The following is a 22,439-nucleotide window of genomic DNA, read 5'->3' on the forward strand; positions in this document are numbered from 1 at the left end:
CTTCCAAGAACGTGCCTTCAGAATCTTAATGGATAAGTATTTGAAAAGATCTGAACAAGAGAAGGGTAGCTAATCAGAGATGCCGGAGGTTTCTTATTTTGTTTCGAAACTTCTATCGACTCCTTTCCAGTTCGCCGTTTCAGTGGAATTGAACGACTCGGCTTGTAAGAGCAGGAGTAAAAAGCTTGAAGAGGGGACGGTGGGTTCGGCTGAAAATAAAAAAACAGCGAAAAGAGACCGCTCCATTAGCCAGTCAAGGTGCTGTGCTTGCCCAGCACCTTTTTTTCAGAGCAAGGCCTGAAGATACCCTTCTTCTCTTCACGTTGTCAGTTGTCTCGCCTTCGGATTTCCCTTCTCTACATTGAAAACGGAATTCACACTTTTTATTTTTTACCTTCGTACACCGCCTTCGTTTCCTCTCCTCGGAGTGAACGGCAAAGTGCCCCCAGAGTTTGCTGCGGATAGTGAACCCCTAGACTTTACTTTACCTGCTCGACCCCGTGTTTGTGCTAAACAGCTCTGGAGTTTGCGGCCCCTAGGGGTGAGAGCTTTGTGGGTGAAATTGAAATTGGTGCGCGCGAGCTGACTTGGAGAAAGTTGACGCGCGCTGAAGAGGCAACCTCGCCATCTGTGCCCTGTTTTTCTTCTTTTGCTTTGTTTGCCAGCGAGGCAAAGTGCGCGGTCTTGAAATTAATTATATTCTTGCATTTTCGCGAAACGGGTGGAATGAGGGAGGAGGGAGGGATAGGCACGCATTTTTTTTAATTTGTTACTATCAGTCTAATTTCTTTACTTTCGCAATTCATTCTTTATTCATTTAGCCAAGCCAATTGAAATTGAAGTGAGAAACAAGCATGTCCGCAGTGTGCTCAGAAACTGACCCGTAACAGTTCGAACTCGGGCATTGGATTGCAAAACATTTGCTTCGTTATAAAATGCAAATTCAGCTTATCCGTGCTAGGTGGCTATCAGTCCACGGCTGAGTGCGACCTCAGTAGCCCGTTCAATGACCCTGGTATGAACGCCCAGGTTTTATCTGATCAACACGGCCTCTTATTGCTCGAGAGTAGGGCCTTGTATTAGATATACCGGTGGCGGCTCCTCTTTACTGTTACAGAATACATGATCGTAAGTGGCTATTTTGCCACATAGTGTACGTTCAGGGTCGTAATAATCAGGATAGAATTTTGATAGTAAGTAAGCAGGGTTTATTTAGCGGTGTTCCTTTTATATCTTTACAAGACGATGAAGAAAAAAATTGCCGGTGGTTTAGCTCTGGTTAAACCTGGAGTGACGCGACAGCTACAGCTGGCTGAGTGGAACTTGGTCACGTGACCAACCACGTGACAGCGTGGAGGCGCAGCCACGGGGTGGCAGCGCCGCCACCGCCACGGCACCACCACGCCGAAGGCTCGAAATGCTACCGTAATGTAGCTATCGCTACAAGGGAAGTGAAAAGGGTGGCAGCACCAAAATCTGACTAGAATGTTTTACGAGAGGCTTTATAAGGAAATCACCGCGATCTTACTCAATGATGGCTTTCCTGTGGCGCGTAATGTGTGCCAGACTTCTCTTCTACCTTCTATGTATGTTACCACCCGCCATGAAATCTATGTGGTTATGGCTTTCGGCAGTTCAACTCGAGTTCGGTAGTTGAATGCCGGCTGGGCAGGCGCATTCTGGTTAGGCGAAATGCAAGGACAACCGTGACTGAAATCTTGATGCATTATGAAGAACTCGGGACAAATCTGTAATTTTCCGGGCCTGTCAAAATAAGGCTTGCCTCCCCGCTATGAGTATATCATTGCACGGTTGGTTGTTCTTTCTTTTCGCTTTTAAACGGGATGTCGCTTCTAATGAATGTAAGTTTTTATGATATCGTAAAATATTGGTTGTATGGCAGCAATTTTTGTTGATGAAAGCAGCTGGTGCGAGGACTGGAGTAGCCTCTTTCATTACAGAGGGCGGGAAATTTTAATAAATCATTTAATATTGTGCCTTGCCATCTTTTAACCAATTCGTCTTTTATGTTTGTCTATCATGAAGATTGTCACAAGAGCCTAGATGAGCACAAAGTACATAAAAGTTGAGAAAAAGATGCAGCTATCATAATCCGAGCAGTTTGCGCGAGGAAAAACTGCCAGCTTATTAGGGCACTGGGACATTTATAGCTTGAGAATGATAAAGAATGCTCCTCTGGCGCATTTTCACAGCACACGGCAGTTCTAAAGCACACACACTGCGTATGCCGTAAAAAAAGCTGTTCACAACGACCTTTCTGCTGATTCAGCGGGGGCTGTCGCCCAGCGCTGTCACCCTCGTAGTTTTAACGCTTCTCAATGAAGCTGAGAAATAGAAACACGTAGATGACGTTCGCTCCAATTCCACTGGTTCTCTGCGAAACAACATTGGGTGCTGTTAATCCCACTGGCTGGCGTGGGCTGCAGTTGTCTCTGCGAAGCAAGACTTACGAAATACGGCTTCAGTGCCGTGGCATGTGATGAAAGCACCTCCGCAGTCACGGGCCGTTGCCGAACAGAATGCCTATTGCTGACCTTTAGTGTGAAAGGTTGGCTGCTCTTTCAAATGGCGCGCCGTACTTAAAACAGATCGACGTACCCCCGGCGGCTTCTTCCTATAGACCGCATTCTTTAACGAAAGTCGGCGCCGAAAAAAAAAAGAGGATAAGACCAGATTGATCAGCTTCTCGACGTTGGAATGCGTTTCTCGTGCAAGAATAAAGAATATAAACTGTATTTTTTTCTCTTTCTTATTGAAATTGCCTCTCCTTTAGCTGCCGTTGGCGACATTCATCAAAGCTATAACTAACAGCGAGTCCAAAATTATGTTTTATCAGTTTCTTGAAGCATACAAGATACAACACTGAGTGAACCAAGAAATGTCGATGCAAGCGCGGGATCCATTCCAGCAGTAACTCGTGAAGCAAATCAAATTTACTGCATCGTAGTGTTCATTTTCTAGGTATTGGAATGTGAGTCTCATTTGCAACCTTTTTTCTACACTTCGGAGATAACCTCTTACACCGCTTTTCATCTAGATAAATATTTCATCACCCTTTTCTACACCATGCTGAACATATTTCCTTTTGGATATCATCATTGCATACAATGCTGATTTCTAGACCAGATAAGAGTATCGAAATTATAAGGATTCGTCGCATGCCACCAATCGACATCCTACCAATGCTCTGTGCTTGGGCTTTCTTTGTTTTCTTTATTTATCTTCTTTTTAAAAATGATTACACCGCTAATTTAAGACTTTATCCACACGACGAAGAGAAAAGCTGTTTATTTTCTGTCCTTTCTTTAAATGACCGTTGGCCCTCATTAAAGACACTGAGGTTTCCATGTTCCGTACCTTGAATATTTAGCTCAGCAGCTTTTCACTGATATTCATCTTTTTTGTTCCAAGATTAATCCAACTACCGCCTTGGAAAAATATACAGGCCTTGGGGCTTTCTTCGAAGCCGCGTATTGGCGTTCCTATGGCACAGCGGTAAACCTTTAGCCGCAAGGGGGTGAGGTCAAGAGTTCTCGTCTCCTTCAACAAATATACGATGCCGCACGTGGACAACGCGCAGCACAACATGACCGAAGGGCAAAATAGGCGTAGCATATATTTTTCGCAACAGCTGTATGTTTTAATAACTCTCGTGTAAGCTGGCGACACCAAAACGATTACGAGCTATTCAGTGTTCGGGCAGATAGTTGTGCACGGTGACAACTAAAAAGCTGCAAGCATTGTCTGGCCGTAAGCCGTTGATATATACAAAAATAAACGAAGGGGCACCGTTGTAGCAATCGTAGCGTCGGCGCGCATATGGCAACGACATCGTTACCATCCGCTTGACGACGGCAGTGCTGAACAGCTAACCAGTTTACACATCCGCGCTTATTACACACTGTCAGAGTGCACCTCAGACGAAAATATACCTGAATCTGCGAATACGGGGAGAATGGAAATTGCATGTACTAGATTGGGGAGAGCGCGATGCTGTGCAAATAGTGCGCGGAGTCAGCGCCGTGGTGTGTAAAGCAGCAGAATCCACATCCATTAGGCAGCGTTAGCATAGCGTTATTACCTCGTACACACGGCGCTCTTACCCGACCACGTCCTCTTAGCGCGAGAATCGCACACCGTTATAGCACCACTGCGCGTTTGGGCACTCACTAGAGGATCGATAACATTGAACGTTGTTTCGCAACCGAAGCCGTCTTTTCCACTGACCAACGGTGGGCGTTGTACCAGCTTCGCATACCCTGTGCTACTTAACGTGTCACCGCGCTGTAGCTTCAACGCTCGCCACACAAGTTTTCGGGACATTGCTCGAGGCATGAAAACGCGATTGCTCGGCATGAGAGCGTGCGAACAGTCAAGAGACGTTATTGTGAAAGACCTCAGCTATAAACGAACGGCAAAGACGGAGGGGAAACACACACGTGTTTGCGCTGTCTTCTTTTGCAATCTTTAGTCACCAACTCAGCCAGCAACGCAGTTTGATGCAAGAGAAGTTTGGTTGCGTTAGCATGGATTTGCGTACACTACATCCTTACCGACGAGACAAACTTCCCCGACTACGACGTTGGAGCGGACTCGTCGACGCGCACTTTCGACACTCTGGCTCAAGCAGCACCACGTATATCTTTAAGTGACGTTGGCGCAGCCTTACAAGCTTGTGGATTCGAGGATGCTTTCAACAAACCTCCAACTTCTGGTGTGAACCGCGTCAGACGTGTTGCTTTAGACGGTGGATGGACGCATACACAGAAAAATAGGCGAAGTGTCCCGGATTTCTACTTCAACCTATTCTACTGCGACAAAAAATGCACGCCCACAAATCCAGGCGGCGCATTAGGTATGACAGTGTTTTGAGCACGCAGTGCGGACAGGGAATATCAACGCCTCCGAAGTCGGAATTTGAAAGTTGGATTTTGAAATTTGCAGACGAAGCTCGTTGCAAGAAATGACGGGTTCGCCGAAATAGTCGAGGCGCGAAATCAAAGCCACTGAGTGACACTTGCACAACCCCTGATAACCTAACCGATACCAGAGTTCTAACGCATTCACCGCTGCAGTGCTTAGAACAGATGTAAAGTTCAGTGCAACATCAGCTGTATCCGGGACTTCTCACTCCGGGGACGGAATTGAGCGGCTATGTGGCTGCTTCCCATGGTGCATCTCTTCTTTTGAATTTCGCGGTTCCATTCTCTTCTATAGGGAAGGTATTTGAGCAATGTTTTGCGAAAAGGTCATCATGAAAAGAATCGTTTAATGATGAAGTAGTAAGGTATAGAGTGCGAGCAGCCGTAATCGAATGCACCACAGCAATTCCAATTGCAATCACCACTAAGACTGCGTCCGCTACAGCACAAACGCTTCTGCGAGTCGCCAAGCACTTGGTCCTGCGCCAGGTGCGTCCACCCTCTTTCCACAATCCTCGTAATCTCATCTTTCCCATGACTGTCTGTCGCCTCTGCCTACTCCTGTCTACGTTTACCTGTTTACCTTCTATTGGAACCTATTACCCTGCAATAGGGGACCATAGTCTATCCGGACCTCCAATTACATGTCGCGCGAATTTCTTCTGGATATCAGCTAAGATATTATTCGCCCACATTTGTTCCAACGTCTCATTTTGCTTTACCAAGTTAGCTTGGTCAAGGAGACTAGAAAATTTTGAATTCGGATGTTTTGGTTTAAAAGAAGTGCATGCGAAAAAATTGAGTTTAGGCAGTCAAACCCAATACTACTTATGTAAATTTGGCGAAAGAGGATAAAATTCTCTACAGAGGCTGATGTTTGCTGGAAACGGTCGTTTCGGGCTATAGACTGACGCCCAGCTTTCAGGGCCGGCGGAGCGTCGCTGGTGCAATCTGGGAGCATTAGGTAACTTTCCGGAAAGCCCTCACTTATTGTAATCATGACGTAGGTAGGCGAAGAATCCCGGCTCATGCTTTCGCTGACCATATTCCTAGCGTAATTCGGCATCGGCATACAAGTATTGCAGATAATAACGGGAAACAAGCCTGTCTCCTTCCTGCACACATGATTTTTAGGATAGTGCAAATAGTGTCAACAGCTGTTTCACTTTTCATGAAGCCCGGTTTTCCTGGGTATCAACTGTAATTATGTGTACGCAGTCAGTAGCGATAACTGCGCGACCTAGCGGTTCTTTTCACTTGCCATTGCTAGAAAACTGCATAGTGCGCTCAGATCCTGCGTTAGCATGTTACCAGTGACTCCTTCCTGACTCTCGGCTGCTGGCCAGTACGACGCGGGTTTGATCCCGGCCGCCGCGCTCGAATTTAGATGGAGGCGAAATTCTAGAGGCCTGTGTACTGTGCGATGTCAGTGCACCTTAAAGAACACCAGGTGGTCGAAATTTCCGGAGCCCTTCACTACGGCGTCCCTCATAGCCTGAGTCGCTTTGGGACGTTAAACCCCATAAACCAAACCTCCTTCTTGACTCTACCTGCTGAAAAATTGCACGTGTAAAGCGGTTCATTTTCCAGGCGGCCATGATTAATTGATCCAGGCCGACATAGATAAACAATCGCTTGTGACGATCAGATCATTCCGCAGTATTGCTAGATATCCAGCGCCATGATGCACGTTGCTGCAGCCTCGCAAACTGCAATGGCCTATCAAGTTTTACTTGAGTTGCCATCGGCTTGCGTCGCCAACATTCTGTAAGGTGCCGATCTTCTTGAGTGTTTCGCGAAACAGTGTGCCGACAGCTGCATTTTAATATTTCTGGAGCAGTGCTCGTCCGATTAGGCGTCCTGGTTGTCACCGCGTCGCCGTGAACACGCTGAAATATGGGCCACAAACAGGAGTTTCTTCTTTATTCAATCAAATCAGCCGGTTCGATAAGTACCCTTGGAACCACGATAAACACAGCGCGATAAACAGAGCCCTGATGGCGCTGCAGTTCTGTACGGGATTGGCAACACCGATTGTTACTTATGCTCCCCGTGAGGAGTATCTCGCCGAATGAGAATCCTCCTCAACGTCAAGCTAGAACTAGAACGTGTATACAGACAAGCAAAGCAGCTTCGCGTCCCACGCGCTTGCTCGAGCACCCACGCTGAGTTGCGAAACAGCCGACCGGCCTAGTTACGTAAACCGAAGAAGCTCTGCAACATCAAGAAAAAAAGCATAAATAAACGGCCAATCTATCCGAGAGAAAATCTACTCGGCATTCTGTGGAATACAGCATGTCTGGATGAAGCCTTTCCGCTTTCTTTTCGCTAGCCAAGAACGAAGAACAGCGCTGTCGCCAGACCTTGTCCCTGCGCGCTCACACCTGGCGGCTTTCAGGCAATTCTCACAATCCACGTAGGATTAGCTGCTCTATTTTTTATCAGTGTCTTTCTGCATCTATTTTTTTTGCTTCCAACAATTTCCATATGTAGCGACGTGCACTAATGGAAACGAATCCCTCTTTGTTTTGTATTTCTTCAGCTACACTGAATTTAATGCGACCGGTATGCGCTTAGCCCGCAGTTTCGCTTTCCAAGATAGCTGCAAAACCCCGTTCCTCAGCGATTCCCAAGGCCTGGCTGTGACGGTTTTGCCGTCAGGGCTTGCGACAAATACTAAAGAAAGGAATTTTTCAATTACACGGGAGTTGTGATTTAGCGTGCTCTTTCACTTTATTTAGTCTGTTATCCTTTTCGTACCTTGCTTCGGGCCTGCTTTATTGCGGTATAGCAGCGGGGACACCTGGTTAAAAGGACACCCGTCGACTCTTTCTGTCGCCCACAAAACGGGGAGAAGGTCAGTCTCGGAGGTCTCTTGTTCGAGCGACCGTAATAATTGAGAGGGGCACGAGCAGAGAAATAAATGTTTAATTTTGTTGGCCACAGCGTTGGCCTGGCTGCCTTTTACCTTTTCGCAACTTTCTGTTCTTAGCATTATATTTCGTCTTACAATTAAAGACAAATAAAATGCATGTTAAGCAAAAAGATTAAGTCCTTAACCATTCCGGCTAGGCCGGGCGCTCCCCAGGTAACATGTTTCTATTAAACTGGATAAACTTAGGCAAAGGTTCCGATCGAGTTACGAAGCCCCAAAGTAATTACTCCTAATGGTCGTTATAGCCTACACAGCCTGCGTTCATGCTTCGGAATTTTCTTACCTACGCTAAGACCAGTGTCTTGAGTTTTGCGTTTTCAAGCTTTTTGTAATTGGAAGTCCCGTCTTCAGTCTGGAAAATATAACGAAAGCCAGTAATTTCAGGCATTCTTCTCTTTAACTATTAGTCTTGCTGTCGGAGGTAAGGTTGCATTTCGTTTACACCCGCAGCGCTTTTCCTTGAAGGGGTTTTCTTTTTGTGACATGTAATTCTTTCCACGTGAAGACTTGCTCCATTCCTTACGTTTTGTCCGGTAAAAATATCTTCGCATTCCTACTTATTGACAATTTTCAGAGCTCCCAAACAGTTTTTAGATTTTTCATTTGGCCACCCTTAGTGATGCTGAACTTTATCGGAAAATACGCGTGCCTGTTGCCCGACAGCTGCTATTGATTACTCTGTGTCCGCTTCCGCTTAATTGCCCCATTCTTTCGACCGTTGGCTGACTGATAAGCTCTTTCGACGTTTCTGCCTACATAGACTACACAAAGATTAACCGCAAAAGAACCGCGTTATTGCTTTGATGCTGTTTAACCGCCTGAGTGGGCCATTAGGCTAAGAAAATAATGATGCTGTGAGTCAGGAAAACTCCGTTTACTGAATAATAATATAGGCTCTTGTAGCTCTAAGCTCGAATAGCAAAGCTAAAGCTAGAACTGGCTTTTCGAAAATCATTGATGGTCACAGAACATTCGCATAAAATCTAATTGTCTTTTCGCACATATAAAACATGCCTGTGACTACTTTCTTTCTGACAAAAAAAAAACATTTTCCAGATGATATATTGGAATATGCACAAAAGCAAGCTATAGGTTTTTCCTTTATGAAAGCTTTCATATGAAGAACACCTGTACTCTGGCTCTTTAATTTCCATTTGGCCGCACGGTTTCAAGTTTAGAAAGAACTGAGACTCATTTGATGCGATCAGTGACGCTATAGCGTTGTCCTTCGTGTTTTGTATTGGAAGCTCTCATCTGAAATCTAGAAGGAGTTATTATATAGCGATAGAGGATTGCGGTCTCTACTTAGCATTGACATTCACGTCATTTACGTTACTTCTCATACTGCTATGCTAAAAAAGTATTTTGTATGTAGTTCTTTCGCTTTGTACTGTTTTATATTACCCTTCATGCAATGCGCTTTCAACCTTCAGGGTTTAACAAATGAGGATTATGAATTCTTATTGTCATTTCGAGCTTGTTCAGAAGCATGTGCTGTCTATATAGCGCGGTATCCTCGCTTTTCTCATATTCAGACTGTTTGTTGCTTTTTTGCTTAACTGCTTTTACGTTGATATTATTACGCAGCAGTTTAACGCTTGTTTAATTTAAAACGACTCGTGACCGAGCGAGGAAGTAAACCCCGCGCAGCTGCGGAGGATGAGTGGCCGTGCATGCTTGAACAAATCTCGGAAGCATGCTGAGCGTTCATGTTTCACGCAAGCTATTTTCTCTGCTAGAAACGCTGCCTCATGTGTAAGGGAGGCACTAATTGTGAATTCGTGTCAACTGTTTCGCGTGTGTTTAGCTGTATTCGCGCGAAGTGATCAGGGTAGGACGGCCACAGTTACGCTGCGAGCAGTGCAACCTCACCTTCTAGCGACCTAATAGCGCGATACACGCTTCTGCGAGCGTCATTATAGAGCGCAGAACTTCTGGAGCAAACTTGGTCACCAGCGTCGAAACTCCGCGAAAGTCACGTTTTATGCGGCGAGCTGTCAACACACGCCGCTGCGAAGGGTGTGAACGGCATGCGAACGAGAGCATAAGCTGGCGAATATTCCTGCTTGGAAGCAACCAGTGAGCGGAGCTACAAATCTAAAAGAATGGGTTGTTCGGACAGCAATTGCGCACGTGCAGATTGCGCAATATTTCACTTGTGTTAAGCGAAAGAACTCAAAAGTACACAAAGCTGCAAAAGTTCACCGCAAAGTACAATAAGGGTTATGGGCTGGTGCGAATGATAGTGGTTTTAAGGTCCGTTTTTAGGACTCCTGTGTGCGTGCAAGTGTGCTACAGAGTGCACCACTCAATTTCACTAAAACTGCATGTCAGACAACCAATGCATTTCACGGGAACAGTACCCCAGTTAATCCTACCGTTTGTTTTTCGATCAGCTTACAGGTCGTAAACTACAATCTGAAAATATTTTCGGCTGGATGCAAAGATAACGAGGATGCGGACTTTGACGTGAGTCCTGACAAATACTAGCTTTCCATGACGTCTATTGTAGATGTTTTCTTTTATTTAGCTGTTTGTAGAATTGAAGGGCCCTAAACTTGCCGGTGTAGAGGTGAAATTTTAATTAAGTATTTGAATCCAGCAGCTTATACTTGCCGCAGCTAACGCGGCTGCATCCTGGAACTGCCTTCTGTAGTATTAAGAAAAATCGCGCTCCAAAGAGCAAACCCAGCGTGCACTGAAGGTCATAAATATGGGCGTTTGAAATGCGCTTAGAGAAAAAAAAAAAAGGCAATATCAGCCCGAACCACATCTCCCGCATGATTATAACTGAGCACTGTCGCCCGATGTCCGTGTAGTTTTAAAGCTTCATATCAGACAAAAATTGGAGAAGCGTTGGGAGCGGGATGAGTTTTGTTGCCACGTCTGCATGCTTTTACTATAATGTTTCAATGTTTTTCATGTAAGGAAAACAATTTAAGAACTGTTCTTACACCGATCGGCCTCTCAAGCCCGCGAGATCGTGTATTCATCCATGATTAAAGTGACTCGTGTATGTCGCACAGTCAACTAACACGAAACTGAAATATTTGAACCGTGTTCTCAAGCGCTAACATATTCTCCCTCTCAACTACTGGCGTTCACCACATAAGAAGACCCCAAATAGTGAAGAAAAACTGCACCGGTTTGCGTCCCTGAAGTTTTCACAACGAGCCCTTTTTTTGCTGGTTGTAGTAAAACTAAGGCTTCAAACTTTCAATCAAATTACTTTTCTCCAAAGATGTTCTCTTCACTTGGAAGAGAAGCGCCTGCTTTCGGAGCGTAGGAGAGCTTTTCGCTAAAGCGCCAGACATATTATTCCGCAAAGCTTTACACTGTGTTGAGCAAAGAGCGGAAACGCACGAAAAAAAGTCTTATAATAACTACCGAGCGGCCTAGTTTGAAAAAAGTGGTTAGGGGGGGACAGTGTTGTAGCTGAAAAACGTGAAGTTAAAAAAGAGGAACTTTGAAGTTATTTTTTTTGTACGACACGCTCCAACAAAGGAGGCTCTTGGCTGCCTAAAATGTAAAGCGGATGGAAGCTACAGTTCACTGACTTTCGGCCTCGCTAACGTGCTTCTGCTTATGATTGCACAAGAACTCTCAACCCTAATTAAATGAGTTTTTCCAGGTTCTGTGTTTTTTCCTCATTGGGCTGTGAACTTCTGTCCACTGTGTAAATTGGCTTACGCAACGAATGTCAGCCATCAAATTTTCTGTTGCAGAATAGACGGAAGAAAGAAAAGACACGTACCGTAGTCTGTCATGCTTGTTTTGAGCAGGCTGTAGAGCGTTAGGTAAGTGATTCCTTCATGTTTTTTTGCGTCGGCGTGCTGTATAATACACGTAAGCACTCGCATATGCAGGCTCGAGTTTATGTTTAGCTTTACTGAAGAAGTCCAGTGATTGGCTTTAGATAATTTATTCTGCTTTTATTTTTGTTATTCTGTCAGTTCTTTTGTTTTTCCCTGTCACGTTGTGCTATTTCACGTTGTGATGTCAAACAGTGCAATGTATGGAAGAAGGCTTCAACGCCGCGAGCAAGCAAGACTACTTCTTGCTTAGTAGAGAGATGACAGGCAAATGGTTTCCTGACACACGCAAAGTGAACAAAGGAGGGGAAAGCCTCATAGTGTTTGACAACGCTCCGACAACAGGACGTCTTCGCCTCAGCAAAAGGTTCATCAACAGGCGGGTTTAAGTAGGGCCTAGACTCCAAAGTAGATAGCCAGTGAGGGGCTAAACATTTATCATTGGAGGGGTTTAAATAGATTTTTCACTCCAAGGAGGAAAACCGGTGAGAGGCCGAAACGTTGTAGGTTGCTCGTCGAAAGGTTGGCAAGCACCCTGGGGCATCCCCATCCTTGTTCACTTTGTGTGTGCACTTTTTACTTAAGCTAATTAGAGAAACCTAGAATTTAACTTACGTAGTCTATAAATTAGACTGCAGTGAATATAGATTCTGAATATAGATTGAAGGAAGAAGACGTGCAGCATGGAAAGAAATTCTAAATGAATCTCGGTAGCTTTGTTACAGTGCCTTTTAAGTGAAAGTGTCTTTGTCACCATAGAGAAAGGGCATCGAATTCAACACACTGCAGTCACGAGCCCACTTTCTGGACGTGCTGAGGCTCGCAGCACTACCTCAATGGCCGCTGATCTGGCGGGCCATTGTTCGTCCAGCCACAGGAGGTGTTACCTCGAGCAATTGGTCAAAGCTCTATCATTCGGTGTCTCGAGGGATTCTTATGTTATGCAATGGAAAGAAACTATTCTCAATGAGGCAAGCAGCTATTCTTTCACGATTCGCTGCACTCGTTCATTAATTTGACGCTTTCAAAGTTTTGAATTGAAACTTTGTATCTATCTACAGCACTGTAAAAACTAGTTCGTTATCTTTAACGGTATAACCCCTTCCACCGTCAGAACGCAGGCAAATGGTCACTTTCGTGGACTGAAGCGCACAAGAATGAGATATGTCGTCCACGCCAACCCGGTCCGTTGTTACAACTCCTCAAAGATAATTGAAGGAATAATGTCGTTGATGACAGCAAATAACGCCACCCAGAATATTTAGTCCCTTTTGCCAGGCGCTGAAGCCGACACGGGCTGCCCTGAAAACGGGCAGGCGGCGTTTTAATTCCATGCGTCTGTTTTGGTTGGGTTCCAAATATGACGTATGAGGACACTTGACGGACCACTTCGCTAAAGCCCATCCATGAAGCTGATTGAGGTTTTTAAACTTCGCACCTTGACAGCATTGTCTTATGAAGAATGCGCACGATAACCCCATGGCTAACGAGAATGATTTGAAAAATGGGTCTAAATATTAATCTTGGAAGATGAGGAATCTCAGCTTCCTTCCTTTTCTTTGATAGAGCGGGCGACACCTTTAATGATTCCAATTTTGTCACCGAGGGCTCTTGATGAAATACTCAGAACTACGTCAGTGTCCATCGTGCTCTGATATTTCCTCACACCCGATGCGATTACTCCGATAAGGTCGTGTTCTTATTCTCTAAAAATGTCTGGAGCTATCTTTTCACACTGATATCACTAATGCTAACCTTGAGAAACTAATGCAGCGTAGATTCCGTCACGGATGCCAAAAAAATACAAAGCAGTCAAACAACAGGACCACGAGGCTAAAACAGAGATTATATTGAATACCGCACCTCACGATAACGCAATGCAGTCGCTCAAAGATGTGAGTAGCGAGGGTATTAGAAAACTGGGCAGCTAGGTGACCTTGGCAACTCTTCAAACGCCGCATAGCGCAATGGGCCGGGCGTACTGCTCTCGGTGACATTATTCACTGGGCCGCGTACCAGAGTGTCGGCGAAGATGGGTGTGTGCCGGCGTCAAAATTTTCTGGCACCAAAGTCGACGTCCACCAATTGTCAAGAGAAACACACAATACAGATCCCGCTAGAGGCGGGGAACGTTTTGAGTGCGTTTCGTTCGGCAGAGCCTGTTATGCACGTCAATTCTATTTTTGCTTTTTCTAATGCAGATGGAATTGATGAGTGACGTTAAAAAATGGTATACTCAACGCAAAATTACCATTTTCATTCACTTGATGTCCATTACACATATTTGCAGAGAAATTTTGCTCTTTAAAAACAGGGTACTTATACATGAAGATAGTGCTTCTATTTGAAATATGTATTCCTTCGTTAGATGAATTATTTCGCAATCAGGACCTCCGATATAGCGAGGTTCCAGTGCAATATGCATTCATTTCAAGCCAATATATGCACCACTGGAAGAATTGTGTAGCACAACTTATGCGGCTTACATTTGCTCTTGTGGCTTTCATGGTCCAGCATTCACTTGCACCGCGCGCTACCCCTAAACAAGGTGCGTGAGGCATGAATGCCGTTATTCATTGCCGGTCATGCACAGCACCTGCTCGACACCCATTCTAAAGCCCTTTTCCAGAACGCAGAGGGGCGGTTTCACCAAGAGTCTTACAACGGAAAAGGTTATTCATGGCTACTTGCTCCATGGAGATAGAGAACATAAGCGTACTATATCTCACTGGTAAATTATTGAGTACCAGCGCATAAACAAAAAGTTCTACCGTTCTTCACCAAGAAGAAAGTTAAAAGGGACGTCAGGAAATTTGCTGAACTCTGCCGGAAAGGGCTAGCCGGCAGGGGTAGGGGTAAGAAGAAACGCAGTGTCGACTACGACGAGTTTTGTTTCTGCACACTGAAGACGGCCATTAAAAAAATTCTTTCTTGAAAACGAGATTGTAAACGCGAATACGATTGTGTTACAAACATCTAGACATGAGTCTTCCTTCATTGCGGAGAGGGAGACGCGCCGACTAGTATACCAGACTGAAACCTAAAAAAAGAAAATATAGCGCGTACGTGATGCCATGATGTTTCAAGAAACTTCCAGATGGGGGCCTTAGGGCTATACATATAATTTACTTATTATTGATACGCTGAGTGACGGTGATAGTTCCCCAAAGGACGAGTTTTCTCCAATTAGGGCAATTCAAGTTTAGGGCCTGCTAGAAAGGGAAACTGTTTTGGGTTTACAACATTTCTGCCGCACTGACATCTGTAAAGGAAAACGCTTGTTAAGACCACCGAAATAAATTCTGACAGTTATTTGAATTAAATGAGCGAACATCCGCAGCCGAAACCGTTACGGACAAAAAAAGATTCCTTTTTTTCCACAGCAAAAAAGCATCGCTTAAAAGTCATGAAAAATGTCTACAAAAATTGTTACATAAAAGCAGTCAGGCTGTCGTTAGGCTTGTTGATGTACTGTGCAAACATTACTTACCAGTAATTGTATTTCACCTGCACACTGACTACAGCAAGCATTTTTTCTAACGCCAGCGTGTTAGTGAAATGAGCTCCGTGAAAAAAATTTTTGCAGCCTTCACTGAAATCACTTGCCTTATTCTACCGGTGATGTATTTTTTTGCGGGCGTTGTTCCTTCGTTTTTTACAACATATACTCACTGCTATCTGATAAGCCACGGTGCAGTGTCCCTGAATTTTCTTTTCCGACACTGCTAAAATCTTAAGGTCTTCAAGTACAATCTCTTTTAAAGAAATAATTAAATTCGATCGGTAAATTGACTACTTTTCAGGAAATATTATTCAGACAATTAGCCTGAGACATAGATGCAGTGCGAGGGTTTTTCTTATACTCAGGTATCCGGAGCGACCCATATAACATTTTAAAATATCTGACGACACTTGTATGCCTTTTCTGCCGCAATTCACAGTACAATGACCGCATAAGCAGAATATAAGACAGTTTTATATTGCGGCACGGGCTTATCAGCAGTAAAAGAAGCAGGCCGTGAACTTTTTATATATTAATAAAATTTTCCAATCGTGAATAAATTTGCAGGCCAAAGTTTCGCCACATTGTCTCGAAGTAGTAAATATGGCTAAAAAGAAGCAGTTCATGATCCTTATTCCAAAAACAATAGGGTAGAATAAAGGTACCATTTAATTTATGGGCCAGTCAGCAGGTCACAATTACCTCCAAGCTGTCCACACAACAACCCCGCCTACTGCCGAGGTTTGATGATGGCTGGACCGAGCTTTTCTTTTTACTTGTAGCCTACTCAAGAGATAAAGAGAGTCAAAGTTTCACCCGAGAGTAATATAGCTTTCCTGCAACTTACAAAGAGTGGAAGTAAAATTTTTAGGTAAAAAAGCCTGTTCAATATTTTTGCAAAAACATGCAGACTGCAGTGAGCTTGGCTGAACTACTCTGATAAAATAGCACACCGATTTATTTATTTATTTATTTATTTATTTATTTATTTATTTATTTATTTATTTATTTATTTATTTATTTATTTATTTATTTATTTATTTTTTTGTAATGCTGCGAATCTCTGGTTTGGACCATAGCAGGTGGGCATTACATTTATCAAGCGTGAAGTAATTACACGAAAGGCAGTAAAGACAAACTATACTACAACGCCGTATACAATTACTCATTCAAAAAACCAATGGCAGCGGCTTCGTAATATTCGTTTTCGTCTGGTGAACTCACTTCATCAGCTAATGGGCAGCGTTTTTCTTGAGCAGAGTTCTTTCTGCGTCACATGCTTTTTTTTATAATGCACTTAGCCATAATGCACGGACCCAACTGCGCCGCCTTCGGACAAGAAGAACACGGGCAGTATATATTTTCCCCACTTCAAGTCCTACCCTAGCTGCTATGTGCCTACGACCCATTCGATCCGGCTACTTTCTCATCCGGTATAACGATCTACGTTTCTTGGTGTTCTCTAACTACTGAGATCGCGAGAACATCCCAACTCTACTCCTCCTACTCTGCAGTTCGGGCGGAGGCATCCCCGAGAACATAACTGTCGCGGCCGTGGGCCGTCTGACAAGTGACAGTTGTTTGGTGGCATGTGCGCGACATTCTCTTCGCAGTTTCTGCCTCACACATATTTCTCAGAGACGCTGCGCTTTTTGTAGACAGGAGCGAAAGTGCAGGAGCAGCTGAGTGGTACAAATTTTCGGTCCGCTTACGGGGCGCCAGATGAGACTACCGCCGCAGCAGAACACTTCTTTCCTGCTCAAATGCTCAAGGTTCCATTCGCCGAGGCTGGAGCTAAATGGTTGCAGTACCTCACAATGTATTACACAAAGGCAGTCCTTTATCACTAGACTGGACATGAGCAAAACAGATGAAAAATAACACTCGTTCGTGCAAGGTTGCTGGAAATATTAAATCAACGAACCAAAATTAATTTGAACAGCCAACGTTTCAATGCGTAAAAGAATCCATGCTTCGGAAAGTCCTCGTGGGATGAGTGCAAGAATTTGAACAGCGCAGTACGTTCGAACGTGCTTAGTCCATAGGCAGTTCTGAGAAGGTTGATGTTTTTCTTTCCGCGTAATCACGTTTGCGAGCATACCATAGCTGCCTCTTGCACTGTGGCTGGAGAATGTCTTATCCCTCACCTTGTACTTCATGATTCGATGCCATCAGCATACAAATGTCAAAGCTGATGCAGGCTTTCACTTAGAACTTCTTCGTACGACATTAAAAATGTTATGAATTTATGTTTTTTCTGTTACACATGCTAAAAATCAGCATTGATTGCTGCTAAGTTTATAGTGTAGTATGCTTCGTTAAAGTGTGGTAGCTGCAATTTTCAAGCGCAAAAAAATAATCAAATTTAAATTAAGCTAAAACTAGCATTTGTCGTATATATATATAGCGAGCAGTTAAAGAAATACTCCGGGTAATTATAAGTATATATATGAAATCAGTCACCCCAAACGCAAAAAATGCTGCTAGTACAGATCGCAAAGCTGTACATCTTAATGGAACAAATTGATTGAATGAACACGCTCTTAACACGATTAGGGTTATAGGGGGGTAAAAAAAGGAGTAAGCCGTCCTCTGGAGCGCACCCTTTTAGGGGCAAGGTATTGCGTCCAGGCCTTGGAGTAGATTCAGGTCGCTAATTACACGGAACGCTTACTGTTTGTAACGGAAGAATATTCCCCCTGCAAAGCATAGTGGTGGTGCAGTTGGCAATGAGAGGAGACTGATAAATACGACACCGGAGGACTTGAGGTTAGCATATAAAGGAAATATAAATCTTGGTTAGAATCTTCGTAAATGCTCCAACTTCGCATATTTACAAGGCGGAAATCATTTCCGTTGTCAAAAGTAAGTATTCATTATGTTTAGCGACATAAACCTATCTCAGGGCTTCGGCAGCATGCCCTGCTATTAAAAGCGAGTAGGCTCAAGTTTTACTCCTATATAGGATAATTTATTATTATAGTGAAGGTTTATTCACAATGACGAAGGGATAGAAACCTGTAGCAATTTTTTTAGGGAGGTAAAGTTAAGAGGGAACGATATTCTATCTCTCGCGACCAATCTCTGTTCAAAAAGTTTCATGCTTCCTGAAAAACAAGGACGTTCTATCTCTCGCGACCAATCTCTGTTCCAGGAAGTATTTCATGATTCCTAAAAAAACAAGGACAGCAGAAATGCAATGTCTAATGTTGACAACGTGACCGCTAGGCCTAGAACAACCAAACTAGTATTTTGTTCTCTTTTAAGGCTTAATATTATTCGTCTGTCCCTGACGGATCAATCTTAGAGCAATCCTAAGCCGGGTGTTTTTGAGACGCCCGAAAAAAATGTATGAAATGAAGAAGACCCTTGGATCTTCAAAATTATTTGGTAGTGGAGCTTGCTGTTTTGAAGAACTGGAGTCGATAAATGCAGCTGTCTGCCGCGACGCTTTTCGCAACATCCCTAAGCGCTTTGGTGACACAACGCGCCTAGCACTCCTGTTCGTAGTGTGAAAACAACACTTACGGTGAACTGGCAGCATCACGGCGAAGCGTATCTGAACGATTTCAGAAGCAAAGACGCTTTTCCTCGAATCTTTCGCAAGGGTGGACATGTATAGGGGAGTTCAAGCGCTTTTATCGCCTCCCTCGAGAGACTTCTTATCTTTCGATTCACTTGATGCAGAACAGTCTGAGATCCTTTTCTCAAGCGGCAGGTGAGAACGGCACTATGTGAAAAAAGAACGCAATAGACGCCGCACTTGAAACTTTCTTTTTCCTCGCTCCATTTCCTTCTCAACTCTTCACCAGCGCTGGCATGCTGCAGAAACCGCAGTGCTCTGCGAGTTTTCCCACCTTAAGCCTGATTTCTTTCTTTGTTGATGGCAACTTTAGCTTTACTTGAAAGTCTAAACAAAGGAATGTTTTGCGTTCTCAAATTGCTGTGCTTACTCTTCTCTTGTATATCTTAGCAGCGATAAATTTGCTACTTTCTTCAAATGCTGGACATCTGCCTCATGATTGCGTCGCCGAGCTATCTTTACAAAACCTCACCGCGTATAGGAAAATAGAGAAACCTCGACTGCATATTACACTTTTTTAATCACGATACATTGGCACTTAGAGAATACGCAAGCAGCCCTACACCTTAACGTGTTCGGGTATGCTTTATTGTGTTTTCTTTGAGTACGTTTGAATTGTTTTGGAATTCTATAAATATTTTCTTTTCTTTTGAGTATCAACGTCAGCATATCACTTTTTTTCTTTTTGGTGCCACAATAATTTTTGATGGGCATGAACCTTCAATGTCTTCAAAAGAAAAAAGAAAAGCTTTGAACTCTGGACAAGATAGCGCCGAGGGAAAATATATAAATGTTCACTTAGCAAAAGGTTACATTTCCACCACGGCCCTAATACTTGCCCCCCCCCCCTCTCCCCTAAAAATACTGCATTTGGTTTCTGAACCAACTGAGCACTTCGTTTCTATATTTTAAAAAATCATAAATCTTTAGGTTATTTTCAGTGGGGCGCCCTGAAGACTCAACCGATCTCAAATGGGTGCACATGTAGTCGCAGCCATTAAACTCGTACTGAGTAGAAGACCATGCGAGTAGATTGCCAACATTATGCCATGCTTATGCACAATATTTCGCTTTGCGGTGTATAATAGCAATGTGTTGTGTGCCATATGGCGTTACGTGTTATTTGCAAGGAAAATGGCACTAAAATATTAACAGGGTGCGTTGTTAGTACCGCACTTTCACAATCCCAGCCAGTTTTTTTTTTTACTTCTTATACATTATGCGCTTAAAAATTGGAAGAGTAAAAGCTTGTCTTTTAGAATGCATCCTGAAATGTGAATTCAAAACCTCACGGAAGAAGTGAGTTTTGAATACCCGCTGCTTTTGCTACAAATGTATTTACAGCACTCTGAAATAGCATTTTGCGTGCACAATCGTATGAAATACAACCCCTCTACCCCTCTCCCCCTTTTTTTTTCTCGCATGAAAAAAAAAGCGTCCAAGAGGTACCTAAAACACTGCCACAGCGGGGGCCGACAGCTACTGGCTTTACAGACGCTTTTATCCTTTCTTGCCACTAGTAAACGAGGCAATGAAGGCTCACCCACTAGAACCATTTTCTTTTTTCTGCCCAGTTGCCGACATTTTATTCGATATGGAAAGTAGCCTCTGTATTAGAGGCCATCCTTTCTTGCTGATGGCAAGTTACTGAATGAAAACGTATTAAAAAATTTTGGCTTTTACGCGAAATAACGCGGAGGGGTGACAGTGATAAGGGTTTCCGTCAGGTGTGATGGAAAGTGGAGTGCAGGACATACAACAACTACGCATAAGACGTGCTTCATCTACAGCAGCATGTCTATGTTATTCACGAGACATCCGTTCCATACGCGCACTACAGCGAAGTGCTTCCTCGAAGACGCGTGTCTGTATGCACATACAAGGACCCGTGACCGCGGGCAACTGCAGTGTTGTGTCGAATATTTTTCTCGTAATGGGATATTAAGGTAAAGTCTATCAATTCTTTTTGTAAACAAAATTCGATTGTTCAGTATTTCGTGGCGTAATTGCTGTATGTCTGGCAGCGAAAGATGCATTTACTGCTAAGAGGTTTGGCTTAAAAGTTGAAAATTACCGTCCCTCTGATACAAACTCGGGACTCTCTAATTACGAAGTACCAGTGAAAACTGATGTAAACAGAAACCCTGTGATGGCTGGAGGTAAGCAGTGCAGCCTAGGAGCAGCCGAAATTAAAATTACCGCCGGCCGGACATCCCTTCGTTTACGGTTGCAGCAGCATTGCGATGGATCCCGTTCCCGACGTTGACAACGAAGTTCTTCCAAAGAACTGCAGCCTGAACTTCAACGACCTCAACCCCACATTGCGTCAGATGCTTTTGAGGGCTGAGGCGGCAGGTCTGGAAGGATAGCCCGAGTGCAGAGGAGTCGGCACCGTTGGCAGCAAGCCAAGCTACCTCTGCAGCAGCTGTCACCACCGAACCACCGTTACGGCTCAGTGACGAGTAAAAACTTGGTAGTTATGAACATATTTATATTAAGTAATAGTAGTCTTCGTAGCCCTGGTTATGCAACTCAGCGTACATGTGGAGTGGTCCGTCTGCTAAAGCAAGGTTTCTACAAAACTAGCTATCCACAGCTCTTTTTCCTTGTCGCAGGTGCATGCTGCTGCACGAACTTTGTCCGAGGAGCACTTAGAGGGGTACAGGGAGGTCCCCTGCTGATCCGCACTTACAGATCAAGGCGAGTCATAAAAACATGTGGGCACGTAGGGCGCATAGCCGCGAAGCACCAAAACATACCAAAACGTAGCAAGGCGCTTTCTGCGTCTTCCTAGTGTGACAAATGTGCACTAGTGGTGCCAAAACAGTATTTATACTTCAACATTGATCAAAAGCGTAACATTCATGCAGCTTTGCCAGTCTGAGAGATCGGTTGCATTTTTTGGCTATTTCATCATCACGCTTGTACTTGCAAGATGGCCATGGCCTGTGGCGGTGGTACCTGTATTAAGGCGAAAGCCTTTAATGGCTAATACTCGCGGCCACAAGCCTGTCCGTCCGTCCGTTACGCTCTTCAGCAACTGGATAAGAAAATAGTTAGTGTACGCGGTGGGATTCGAACCACCATCCTTCCGTTCCGCAGTCGAGCGTGCTAACGACTACGCTACTTCCTGCCAAAGTATTTGTAGTTATCCTTCTCTTGGATACTGGAGAGTGTTTGCGGAAAGGCGGCGAATCAGACGGATGCCACCGAAACGCCATCCAGTGTCTCCAGCATTTACAATTCACAAACAATTGCGTACTTAATCAACATCTTCACCACTCATCAGCGACAAAAGCAGCAACACCGCGCGAAAGGCTTTCGCCACGCCGCACTTTAGGTCCACAAAGTTCCCCCCGAAGTTTTAGGGTTCTTGTTCTTTTCTACCTTACAAAAGTTTTGTTTTCAGTAAGAGTGGTCTGTTTGAAATTAGGAGCTGGCATCTTACCGATACAAACCATGTTTAGTTTCTCTTCGGTACCTCTTTAAATTCTCGTGTTCATCCTTCCTACTTTCCTCTCCACCACCTGCATAAATCTGACGCCGCGTTTACAAACGCATGTGAACGACGCGCAGATGTCGGACATCGCGGACCCCCCGTTGACAGTAGGTGCACCGGCCACCGAACTTTCTCTGTCACCACCGATTAAAGATTTCATAAACA

At 44.2% G+C, this 22,439-nt stretch overlaps 1 protein-coding gene across 2 annotated transcripts in view; it reads left to right on the forward strand.

The window, feature by feature from the left end:
- LOC144121378 (calcium/calmodulin-dependent protein kinase kinase 1) overlaps nt 1–22,439 on the forward strand; it is a 220,759-nt gene that overhangs the window by 10,923 nt on the left and 187,397 nt on the right. The gene's annotated exons all lie outside the window — the stretch shown is intronic.

This window comes from Amblyomma americanum, chromosome 2 (genome assembly GCF_052857255.1).
Source record: "Amblyomma americanum isolate KBUSLIRL-KWMA chromosome 2, ASM5285725v1, whole genome shotgun sequence".
Taxonomy (NCBI): Eukaryota; Metazoa; Arthropoda; class Arachnida; order Ixodida; family Ixodidae; genus Amblyomma; species Amblyomma americanum.